The sequence below is a fragment of the Phragmites australis genome, chromosome 6 (assembly GCF_958298935.1).
Source record: "Phragmites australis chromosome 6, lpPhrAust1.1, whole genome shotgun sequence".
In the NCBI taxonomy this organism is placed as follows: Eukaryota; Viridiplantae; Streptophyta; class Magnoliopsida; order Poales; family Poaceae; genus Phragmites; species Phragmites australis.
This window is the reverse complement of record NC_084926.1, coordinates 4,568,278-4,581,793: the sequence shown is the minus strand read 5'-3', so window position 1 is coordinate 4,581,793 and position 13,516 is coordinate 4,568,278.

The window sequence follows — 13,516 nt, the reverse complement described above, 5'->3', positions numbered from 1 at the left end:
AATCCTTAGTAAACAAATACAGATCACAATCCAATGATCCAATTAAGATACAATGCTTTGGGAGAAAGGCTTTTAGTCTTCGAATCAAATCTTTCCTTGTCTATGCTCGCTCGGGTTACACTTTATATTTTTTCATCTTATGTTGACTCAAAGCGAGTTCTCCTGAATTATGAACTGTTGCAGGAAATTACCTTAGATATTTTGAAACATGAAATTATCAGAAATGTAACTGATATACATAATTCTTTTTGAAACCCACAAAGTGAACAATTATATTAGAAGAGAAGCAATACACCAAATGTGTCGAACAATATAAGCCGAATCAATAAGAAAAGAAAAGAACTACAAAGCCACAGACAAGCGAAGGCTTGCGGGAACTACTTGGCTAAAAACAATACACTATCCACCAGAACATCATTTCCATTGTGACCGGTTGGCCAAACAACAACAGCAGCAGTAACAACAACACACAGTAGGAAACACACTACCATCACCCAACAAAACGACTGAACCCGTCGTATGTCATCGTTGCCAAACTTGTTGTACTAGCGACACAACAACTTTGACTTCAAACACGGCAGACCTCAGCCTTGCTCGACATCATTACACCCCACGTGCATGGTCCCCATAAACCTGTTGCGTATCATCATTACCAACTTCAGTCGCACACGATGACACAACAACTCCGTCTTCAATGCAGCACGGCCCTCCGCCGTGAACCATCATAGAGCGCAACTCCAAAGAGACAAAAGCCTCGTCGATGTGACCCAGTCGGATCACCGCCAAGCGGTCACCAGATCCAAGACAACCATGGGGAGATGCCCGCTTCTAGTTGCAACACTCCCGCATAATTCTCCCTGCTGTGACGATGTTCGTAGACATAGGGCTGCCGGTCCAGCACCACCTCCAGACAGAAGTTCCAACTTCACCGGGTGGTGTTATCGTTGCCGCCAAACTAAGCAATGTTGGACCCATACCAACGGTCATCTAGCACGAGACAGGAACTCCAAGACACCGCCTCAAAGAAGGACACGACATAGAAGACGTCGTCGTTGCCTGATCCGGTAAGTCAGATATGGGTTTTCACCCAGAGAACCCTTTGAGGGTGGGGAAGCAGGGGTACCACAACAATTTGTTAGACGTAATTGCATTACCTAATGCATGAACATCGTGACTTAGAGCAGGATTTGGGATCTGTTACTGTAACTTGATATAGAAGTAATCGGGTCTTGGTGTAGGTTGATGTAGGGCCGTGACAGGGATCAGTGCGCTTGATGCAGAGGAGGTCGAGGTGACGATGATGGCCAATCGACGTCGCCGGAGGTGGAGTGATCTTCCCGTGAGCACCAACGCTGAGGTTATCAGTGTATTAGGGTTGTGGGGGTGAGAGGTTTTCCTAAAGATCGTTGGATCGTCAAGGTGTTGTCTCACCCCCTCTATTTATATGGGACCAAAACCAAAGTCGGTTAGGGCCCCTGATCAGGGCGCATGGTGGAGTCAAACTTCAATTAGTTTCGGACATGGTTAGCCCGAGATCACAACACCAATATTCTTCCCTTGATCGTAAGGCTAACCTTATAAGCCCATTATCAATATAACAGTACACCAAAGCAATGCGTTACAGTAGCAAATGAAGTCCACTGAAACTCGAGTATCTATAGTGCACTATTCTATTTTTATATGGAAAAACTTTATACTTAATGGGAGTTGGTTTGCTTTATGGTCCTCTAATTCAATAATCAAAACCTTTCCAATAATCCTATACCGGCAACATGACCTCTAAAAATATTGTGTGGTAAGTTTTTAGTTAGCAGATCCGCGAGCATTGACTTAATACTTATATGCTCGATATTAATTGTTTGATCCTGGATTCTATCTTTCGTAACGTGATATTTAATGTCAATGTGTTTGACAGCACCACTTGACTTGTTGTTACTTGCATAGAAAACTGCGGGTTCATTATCGCAGTATAACTTAAGTGGTTTAGCAATGCTATCGGCCACTCTAAGTCCGGGAATAAAGTTCTTAAGCTATACAACCTGCCCTGTAGCCTCATAATGTGCCACAAACTCATCCTGCATTGTCGACGATGCAGTAAGTGTCTGTTTGGAGCTTTTTCATGAGATAACTCCTCCAGTGAGGGTGCATATGTAACCTGACGTGGATTTCTTAGTATCTATACACCTCGCAAAGTTTACGTTCGAATAACCCACAACTTCAAAATTATCAGATTTTCTATATGTGAGCGTGAAGTGCTTAGTGCCTTGCATATAACGTAAACTTTCTTAACTCCTTTCCAATGGTCTGGTCCTGGATTAGACTAATATCTGTCAAGCATCCCAGTTACAAAGGCTAAGGGCGTGTGCAAACTTGAGCATACATAACGCTTTCGACAGCAGAAGCGTAAGGAACTGTCTTCATCTGATCAGCTTCATATTGGTTCCTCGAATATTGGAATGTCCCAAACTTATCACCCTTAACAATTGGAGCAGGTGAGGTAGAACACTTATGCATGTTGTATTTCTTCAGTACTTTGTCTATGTATACCTTTTGTGATAGTCCTATTACTCCTTTGGACCTATCTCGATTAATTTCAATGCCCAGAATATAAGAGGCTTCACTGGGATCCTTCATATCAAAATTAGTAGAAAGAAATCTTCTGGTCCCATACAACATGTCCTTATCGCTGCTGGCCAATAAGATGTCATCCACATAGAGAACTAAGATAGTGAACTTGCTCCTCCTAAACTTAACATATATGCAATTGTCCACATCATTTTCCTTAAAATCAATTTTTCTTATTATTTTATCACACTTAAAATCTAGACGCTTGCTTTAACCAATAAATAGATTTCTTAAGTCGACATCTCATAAGTTACTTGCCTTCCACAACAAAACCTTCTGGTCGAGCCATGTAAATACTTTCATGCAAGTTACCATTAAAGAATGCAGTTTTAACATCCATCTGATGCAACTCTAAATTATAATAAGCTACAAGCGTCATAATTAATCTAAATGAATCTTTAGTTGAGACAGGAGAGAAGGTTTCATTATAATCAATGCCTTGTCTTTGTGTGAAGCACTTTGCTACGAGCCTTGCTTTGAACTTTTTGATATTTCCTTTAGAGTCGTATTTGGTTTTGTAGACCCATTTACAGCCTACTATTTTAACTCCATCAGAAATCTCTACTAAGTCCTACATATCGTTAATACTCATAGACTTTATTTCATCCTTCATGGTATTAAGTCACTTAGATGAATGTTCACTTTTCATGACTTCCTTATATGAGGTAGGATCATCAAACTTCCCTGTGTCATTCGCATCCTCACTATTGTAAACAGCATAGTCGCTCGTGATGGCTGATCTTCTTTCCCGTTGAGATCTTCTAATAGGTCCATTAGTTACTACAAGGGGTTGTTGAGGCTCTTTATTAGGTGTTGTATTGGAAATTACAAAGTTCTCAATTGGAGTTACAACAACAATGTTATCTATTGAAAGTACAACCACCTTAATTGGAGGTGTATCAACAATATTTTCAATTGAAGGTGCAACCATCGAAGGCACATGAAAAAAGTCTCTTGGAAAATAGGTGACGGAACATAGACCCGTTTTTCCTCAAGATTTATTTTCCTGGGCTCGGTGCTCCCCCCAATCTCATCGCTTTCCAAGAATACATCATGTCTTATCTCAACAAACTTAGTGAACTTATTGGACAATAAAATCGATAATCCTTTGATCTGTCAGGGTAACCAATAAAATAGCAACTGATAGTTTTAGGGTCTAATTTCTCCATACTTGAATTGAAAACTTTAGCTTCAGCAGGGCGCCCCACACATGTAAATAATTTAAGGTCGGTTTCCTCCCAGTCCATAATTCATAAGGTGTCTTAAGTACTAATTTACTGAAAACCCGATTAAGTATATGTGTGGCTGTCTTTAAAGCTTTCATCCATAAATTAATCGGCAGACTGGAATAACTTAGCATACTTCATACCATATCTATAAGAGTACGGTTAAGTCTTTCAGCCACTCCATTTTGCTAAGGTTCATCCGTTGTTAAATATTAGGTTACTATGCTATTTTTCCGAAGATACTTAGCAAAAGTTCCAAGAATTTGGCCATAAAGATTATGTTTTCCATAATATTCTCCCCTACGATCTGATCTTACTACTATAATCTTTAAATTGTGTTGATTTTCATCGAACCTTAAATATCTTAAATTTATCTAGTGACTCAGATCGATCCGTCGAGCAAGACGAGAGAGAGAGTGAGGCGAGACGCTGTTGCCGGAGTTGGAGAGCCGCCGTGGGTCTACTCGTCGACCGACATGTGCGACCTAGGTTGCATGTGGCTCCGTCGAGCAGATCCACGGTGGCACACTGAGAGAGCACGCGGCAATCAAGATTCCGATGGCGAGGATCATGGCGCAGTGCTGCTGAGGTATGGCTTCCTTGCCGGCGCTCGCAGAGGCACGGACAACAAGTGGTTCTCTGACCGTAGGGAAAATGGCAGGAGCTAATAGGAGAAAAACGACGCTCAAGAGTGTCGCCATTGCCCACGCCGACAGAAGCAGAGCAGGCTTTCGCCCGAAGCCCTCTGCCACCCCACCGCACGTTGCACCCACGCTGGACATCATCGACATCCCATGACCATATACATCCTTCTTCATCAAAACGAAATGATCGTCCTTGTCACAGGACAGCTGGTGTAAAAGTATGGAATACAACTCTTCTTATCTCCAGAACCGCGACGCGTCTCCTGATCCGAATTCCTCATGTTCTTCAGCATGAGTAGGAGTAGTATATATCCCCTGGCCAAGGCCAATCAACTTCTGCATTCCACTTAGGAATTATGATTAGCTGGCCTGCGATGGTTGGATGGTATTCTAGGCAACCGACACAACTAGAATGTGGCCATTTGAGGCAAAAATTCAAAATTAGATACCATATATGAGCGTATTTACTGAAATAGATAATATGTTGTTGTATTTATAAATTTAGCATATGTATTCAACGTATCATTTACCGAAAAAGGATTTTCAGTACACCGTACATCGAAAAACCGGTATTCGGCACACCGTGTGTCAAATATCAACCATTTTCGACACACAGTGTGCTGAATATGGGCTACAGTGCCGTATTCGGCACACGGTGTGCCTAATATGATCTTTGCCTGCCGTGCGGTCTCCGATAGCGTGCAAAGTCCATATTCAGCATACCGTGTGTCGAATACGGCACTGTAATTCATATTCGGCATATGGTATACCGAATACGATTCATATTTGGCACACGGTGTGTCGAATATGGGCTACAGTGTCATATTTGAATATGATCGGACCCGCGATTTTTCGGCGTACGGTGTATCGAAATTTTATTTTTTAAATAATATACCGAATATGAATACTAAAATTGTAAATACAATAATATATTATCTATTTCGATAAATATGCTCATATATGTTATCTAATTTTGGATTTTTCGGATGATTTGATGATCACGCGATGTACTTGTGCACCAACCAAAACAGCTCAACATATATTCCGTTCAGTTTTCCAGTCAATCATCGACACCGAGTCACAGGCACATGCAAAATGGGTACCAGTCAAAAAGAATACGGCGTCCAGATTAATTCTAAGGCGAAAAGCTCAATTGCGAATCATGTTTTGTAAAGCATTTTAATTTTATCGTTGCTTCTTACTCAGGCTGTCGGCATTTTCAGAACTAGTACAGTCAGAAACACTGCAAGTGAATGCATTTCTAGGACTGAAGAGCCAGCCGAGGTGCACCAGCTAAACATCAGCCAAGAGGAAGATTATGATTTGCTAACCACACTGGTAAAATAAATGACTAAACGGCATACAGAAGCTGGTGCTGGTAAGATATGTTCCGATTCTAAAAAAAAGGGCATTATGAGGACAGATAACACATAATTGTACAGAACGCAAATGATTGGCAAAGGTCCTCCTGGCCTGATGGAACTGATGAATCCTACACCTGTCGCCCCAACTATTCTTGAATTGAATGACGCGTTTTGTAAATAGTAGTGCTAGCAACATAAGCAAGAAGGCAATGAAGGAAATCGAGTGCCCGTTACTTGTTACAGCTTACAGATGCTGTAGAAAATTCAAGCTCGCGATAAGATAACTCATGTGTGTAGGACAAAATTGTCATTTAATATTGTAAACCTGCAATTTATTTGCTATAAAAAAATGATGAAAAGCAATTTCAGTTTCCATAGTTTCACAAGTAGAAAGGAGAAGTTTTTCAGTGGCAGTCAGAGACCACCGAAGTGTCGTATAGTGGAGCTAGCTGCTACTGCTTTCGCCTCCGCAAACAATGATAGAGCTCAGGGATGCATTGCAAGCAAAGTATGAAGAATCATTCGAGGCAAATATCAATTAATTCTAGGTGTCTATTTCCAAAACCTCCAAGTCTTATCTCTGTTACTGAATCATTATTTCATCATTGTTGAAAAATATTCAGGAATCTTATTGCTCGATGTGACAGGCTAAATGTACAGCATGCCAACACGCAATTGAAATAAGATGAAAAAAGAATTTTTAAAAAAATCACGGGAAGAAGGTTACCAGAAGCAATGGATAAGCTACAAACCGGCTCATATTGTTTTTTGGGAGGACCTCTCTACCTACCTGATTAACAGGTAAGAACACCTGCTGATTGATGCTAGTATAATAGTGCAAATGCGTCTGTATCACGACACCCTCACTTTTTCTTTAGCCCTCAAGGCATCGTCACCTAGTTCCAGTTTGATTTGCAAATTATTTGCTGCTAGAAACGCGTCACTTGCCCGTTTTGAGGAATCTAAGAGCGTGTTTGGTTTTAGGCGCCGGCCGGCTAAGCCAAATTTTGGTCCTGTCAAAAATTTGGTCTCGTTTTGGGGGGTCAAAATTTGGCATTCGTTTGATTTGCGACCAAGTTAAAATTTAACCGGCCAAAATTAGAATGAATGTTTTGACCGTCCGAGTTTTGCCTAGCTAAACTATACAAAAATTTTGGCCCGTCATAATTTAACTTGACCGGTCAAAATTTTAGCCTCCAACTAAATAGAGACGAAATTTTTGGGCACAACCAAAATTTAGCTTGGTTGGCTGGGGCCTCCAACCAAAATTTGGCTTGGTTGGCTGGGGCCTCCAACCAAAAACGCCCCAAAAGCACTTGTAAAGTACCAGTAATAACCAATCAGTCTCCATATATTTAATGAGGAATTTAGAATCTGATCCTGTGTTAGTGTAATACTTGTGTGTAGTTTAATCTCTTTTTTTTTTGCTGTTGGTACTATAGCAACAGCATGACGGCTTGTAACAGTATGTTGGTTACTACAGCAACAATATGTTAGTTACTGTAGCAACAAACTTCTGTGTCCAGCATGCGCTCGCGTATGTGTTCTTACAACCCACCTATATATGTGGCAGTAAGTCGGCTTGGTGCCTATATATATGGGCTGACCTCCCTAGAGTATGATTTAGATGCTTTCTAAATACATCAGAAGCTGTTAGCAGTGACAAAACACATGTGTCCAGTATGTGCTTGTCTGTGTGTTCTTACAAACCACCTCTTGCAGGATTGAATCCAACAATTGGTACCAGAGCCATGGTTGATCGGTCTCGACGATGTCGGCTCCTATGAGTGGTGTGGCTCTGAGTCCTCGGAGGCACTTCAACTGCCGTAGCTCCCCATCGTCACCGACAAGATGATTGCGACATCGAGACATCGGTGGACGCGATGTGATCATCCATCATGTGGTCAAGGAGTTTGGCGGCGCATCGTACCCGATCCTCACACAGAGCAACTACGCCGACTGGAGCCTACTCATGAAGGTCATGTTGTAGGCTCGTGGCCTCTGGGACGTAGTGGTGTTTGGTGATGTGGATTTCTAGGGAGACCGTATGGCGCTGGAGGCCATCCTCCGCACCATGCCCCAGGAGATGATCGACATGATCGCTATCAAAATGAGCACCAAGCAGGCTTGGAACGCCATCAAATCGATGTATGTCGGCCACAATCATGTCTGCAAGGCCTCGGCGCAACAACCGCGGAAGGAATTCGAGGAAATTTCATTCCATGACGGCGAGACAATCGACGATTTCATGATGCATCTCCCCGGCTTCGTTACCAACCTCACCATGCTCGAAGAAATGACGGAAGAACACAATGTGGTAGAAAAATATCTTCGAGTAGTCCCAAAAAGATTTTCACATATTGCTCTATCCATTGAGACTATTCTCGATCTCTCGATGCTCATGCTGGAGGAAAGTGATTAGGAGGATAAATGCGGTGAAGGATCATCTCGATCCAGAAGAATCCCTACCATCGACGGAAAGCTCCTCCTCATCGAGGAGCAATGGCTCACACGCATGAAAGAGTGAAAGTAGGGCGAAGGGTCCTCGGTCAGCGGCAATGCCAGTCACCGTGCACGCACACTGCAGAAGAAAGGGGGAGGCGGCTTTGATAGCAAGGAGGTCGTGCACGATCTCTCCCATGAGAAGTGCCACAATTGTGGCTGTTATGGCCACTGGGCCAAGCACTGTTGATCGTCCAAGAAGGAGCAAGCTTATTTAGCCCAGAGTGAGGATGAAGAAGACAAGCCTATGATCCTGATGGCGCAGGTGTGTGCTCTCAGTGACGCGCAGGATCCACCGCCAAGCCACGCCCACCTCGACGAGCCGAGCGCGCAAGTCCACCTTGGTGCCAGCGATGACGACAACCACCTGGAGGGCTGATACTTCAACACCAGCACCACCAATCACATGACGAGTGGCCACGATGTCTTCGCGAAGCTCGATCGAGGTGTGGTGGGCTCCGTCCATTTTAGAGATGGCTCGGTGGTCAACATTCGGGGCTGTGGCACCTTCCTATTCACTGGGAAGAACGAAGAGCGCCTTGGTGTCTACTTCATCCCACAGCTAAAGAACAGCATCATCAGCGTGGGCCAGCTGGACGAGGGTAGCTCCAAGGTGCTAATCGAGGATGGTATCTTGCAGATCTGAGACCGCCAGTGCCGCCTCCTCACCAAAGTTCATCGCGGGCGCAACTGACTGTACATCCAACACCTCAATGTTTCCTGTCCCATCTATCTCACGGCACGCCACGATAAGAACTCTTGGCGGTGGCATGCGCGCTACGGCCACATAAGCCTTAACACACTCCGGCGGTTGGCGCGCCATGAGATGGTGTGAGGCTTGCCGTGGCTGGAGCACGTCGAGCAGTTGTGTGACACATGTGTCACCACCAAGCACCGTCGAGCTTTGTTCCCGTCACAGGTCAAGTATCAGGCGAAAGAGCGTCTCGACCTCGTCCATGGAGATCTTTGCGGTCCCATCACACCGGTGACACTAGGTAGACGACACTTCTTCCTGCTGATGGTGGACGACGCTAGCCGCTATATGTGGCTGACACTCCTGGCTGCGAAGAGCAACGAGGTGGTGGTGATCAAGGTGGAGGTGGAGGTGGAGAGTGGTCAGAAGCTTCGCGTCCTTCGCACCGACAATGATGGTGAATTCACACGCCACTGCATGGATCGCGGCGTCCAGCGACACTTCTCCGGGTGCAATCCGGAAGTTCTGGGTAGCTGGAACCTCCGGATGGGCTCCGGGCAGGGGTGCTCGGTTTGAGTTTTTTAGTTTAACTTGAAAGTTCCGGATGGATCCAAAACCTCTAGATTCTGGTGAATTGAACTGGACCCTCCGGATGGAGTTCCGAGTTGGGGTCCTCGGTTGCTAAAGCCTCATGCTAACCCGAAAGTTCTAGGTTCTATCCAGAAGTTTCGGGTTAGGCTAGAATACACTGTAACGATCAGATTTTGGGAGTTGGGTATAAATAGCCCATCACCCCATCCACTCATTTAGTGCCGACCAAACTTGAGACAAAAGCATTGAAATCCCTCTAGAGCTCTACCCACTCACCTAAGCTTCAATTCTTACAAGGATTTGAGAGTGGAGTGAGGGATTGCAAGTGTGAGAGCTAGTGAGCTTCATCTCCAACTTTTGAGCACTTGGTTCATCATCAAGCTGGTTGATTTTGCATTTGTTACTCTTGGAGGTTCATCCTCCTAGACGGTTAGGCATCGCTTGTGAGCACCCAAGCTTGTGGTGTGCCGCAAGAAAGTTTGTGAAGGCCCTCCTTACCTTCACAAGAGAAGAGGATATTGAGTAAGCTCCGAGCTCGATCTTCGTGATCGCTCGGTGAGGGAAAGGGTTGAAAGAGACCTAGCTCTTTGTAATCTCCTCAATGGAGATGTAGGATCCTTGGATCCAAACTTCAGGAAACAAATCACTTGTCTCCTTTGCTTACTTGTGTTATTCTTGTGTTCGCTATTGTGCGTGTTGACTTGTGGGTGATTTGCCCTGATCTACTTGTTGGCGAGTTTATTGCTACTGGTGCTTTATGAAAAGGCTTGGAAACATCATTGGTGATCCGTGGTAATACTTAGATTCAAGTATATTTGCATAAGTGTAGTTTAATCCATGTTTCATGCTCTATTACTTGATCATCCGGGTTGAGCACGGAACTTCCAGATAAGGCTAGAAGTTTCGTATTGAACCTGTAGGTTCCGGATTCTATTTAATCCGCAACGAAGTTTTAATTTTTTAGGAACTCCTATTCACCCCCCTCTAGGTGACATCTCGATCCTTCAGGATGTGAAATTGACCTTTCTCAACGGCGAATTGAAGTAGGAAGTGTATGTTGCGCAACCGCCGGGATTTGTAATCGCCACAGAAGAGCACAAGGTCATGTAGCTATGGAAGATGCTCTACGGCCTACGACAAGCACCACGCGCATGGAACTTAAAGCTCGACATGAAAGTGTATCTAGCCCTTATGTGTGGTTTCAGTAATTAATGATAATACCTATGGACTAACAATGATGATGAGAATTGTTAGTAGGTTGTTCTATAGGTGATGCATGGAGAAAGGATATGCATCAAGTTGAATGAGCTCTAAGTGATGCTCGGAAGGAGAATCTCAAAGAAGATTGATAATGAGCATTAAGGCTAAGTCACTTGTGGAGACTAAGTGACTAAAGGTATAAAGTTATCAATTAAGTTTTATGAACTAACTCATGTGCTTTGTGCTTGAGAGTGAGTTGGGGTTAGGTTCTTTTAAGAAGACATGAGTTGAATTGAGATATTCTATATGCCAAGAGTGAAGAATAAGATTGGACTCCGTATATAATAAAGTGAATTTATTGAAGATGTCGAATACAAAATGGTTTTCTATGGCAAGACGGTGAAGGACAAGCAAGACTCGGTTGCGATGGACCATCCGGTGGTGAAGGGCAAGCAAATGGCTTGGCGTCGAAGTACAAGACGATGGTGAAGAGCGAGTGAAGGCTTTGAGCCAATGGACCGTGTGAGGTCATGTGAAGCTATGAGTAATTTGCATCAATCATATGAAGAATCAAGAAGAGATGGAGTGAAGATTATATGAAAGTTGGCAACCCTCAAGATTTGAAAGAAAGAAGCAGTATTTGAAGGTATTCAAATGCTCAAATTGGTTCAAACGAATTTTACATTTGAATTCAAGTACAGGTATGTCGCACTATTAAGAGGGATGCAACATATAGCTAATTATTGTGTCTCAGTGCTCAAGAGTTTTTAACCAACCCAAAGTGAGAGTTCGCTTTAGAAGTTCGGTGCAGAAAGTATGGACATGTTTGAATTGGGTTTTAGAGTGTTCCTAGTTTGATCCTATGTATATGAGATTTCAGTTAGGATGTGTAGCCCTCTGAATAAGCTTTTCGTAGAGTACAAAATTGTCAAAATCGGATATTGGAGTCAAAAGTTATCGCTATTTTTCAAAGGGTCGACTGTGCTGAATCTGGAAGTTCCATGTTAACTCAAAAGTTCCGGGTTAGCCGGAAGTTCCAGATGAATTCCGAGTCAGGGTGCTCAGTTTGTGCTTTTTTAGTCTACCCGAAAGTTTCGGGTTAACCCGAAAGTTCCGGGTTGGGATCCTTTGTTGGGTGTAGCTCGTGGAACCCGAAAGTTCCAAGTTGAACTGACTTTTGGGCATAACGGCTAGTTTTTGGAGGTTGGGTATAAATACCCCCTCATTTGGGTTTTGCTAGTGCTCCCACGAAATACTCCAAAGGCAAAGCCATTTGAGGTCTCCCCACTCCATTTTAGTATGAGATTTGAGAAGAAATGTGAGTTGGGTTGAGAGATTAGAAGATTGAGTGAAAGTGAGCTAAACTCCATTCTTGAGTACTCGAGTTCATCGGTAAGAAGTTCGCGAAGCGTTTGTTACTCTTGGAGATTCAATCCTCTAGGCGGCTAGGCATCGCCGGCGAGCACCCAAGGTTGTGGTGTGCCTCAGAAAGTTTGTGAAGGCTTCAATTTTGCCTCTGCAAGGGAAGAAATCAAGAGTGAAAGCTAAGCTCAAGTGTGACTGAGCTTGGAGAGGAAAATGGTTGAAATAGACCTGGCTCAAGTGTGATCGAGCCCCTCAACAGAGACGTAGGAACCTCTAGTGGAGGTGTTCGAACTTTGGGAAACAAATCGCGTGTCTTCTCTCTTGTTTCCTTGTTATTGAGTTCTTGCTTAACATTTATGCATATTGTTCGATCTACTTGCTTGTGTGAAATTGATTGTAGGATCTACATGAAATCATCATTTGGAACACACGATTTCATTTGGTTCTGGATTGAAGATGAACAATATTTTCAGGATTTTCAACTAGAGTTTTCTTACATACCTTTTGCTAGTTTTGAATAATCTTTGTGACCCCATGATTGTAACTTTCACACTTATTTAGGGTGTTTGTGCACTAGTCGAGCCTAACATATTTAGGATTTTCACTTGTGTAAAATCCATTAGTTTATTTTTCGTTGCAAGTTTAGGCCAACGGTAAAAGGGGACGAATTTTTGTAAATACTCGGGTGCGATAGACTATCCAGTGGTGAAGTGCAAGTAAATAGCTTGGCGCTGAAGGACCAATACGGTGGTGAATGGTGAATGAAGGTTTTGCGCCAATAGACCTTGCGATGTCATGGAAAGCTATGGATGATTCGCACCAATCATATGAAGAATTAAGAAAAGATGAAGATGATGTGAAAAGAGAAGTCTTCCATACTTGTTGTATAGGAAGCAATCAAGTAAACTTCATATAGCTTTCGGAAGATCAAAATAAGATCAAGAAGGGAAGCGAGGATGAACACCACCATCAAGCTCAAATGAAGAGTTGATGGCAAGCCTTGAAGAACTACGAGAAGCATCGTAACTAGGACGATGTGTTCGTCAAGTCCGATGGGGATTGCTCAAGGCAAAGGTATAACTAGAATATGTTTTCTAGTTTTGCTGGTCTCAAGAAGTTTAATGGGAGACCAGATTATAGGTATACCGCACTATCAAGAGGGACTGCCGAAACCATTGCTCGATTGTTGTGTCGAGTGCTCAAACCAAGTGCTTAGTGCGGGATAGGTTTTTTTTGTTGAGAGTTCGCTTTAGGAGTCCGGTGCCGAAAGTGTGGAAGTGTTTGAATTGGGTTTTAGAGTGTTCC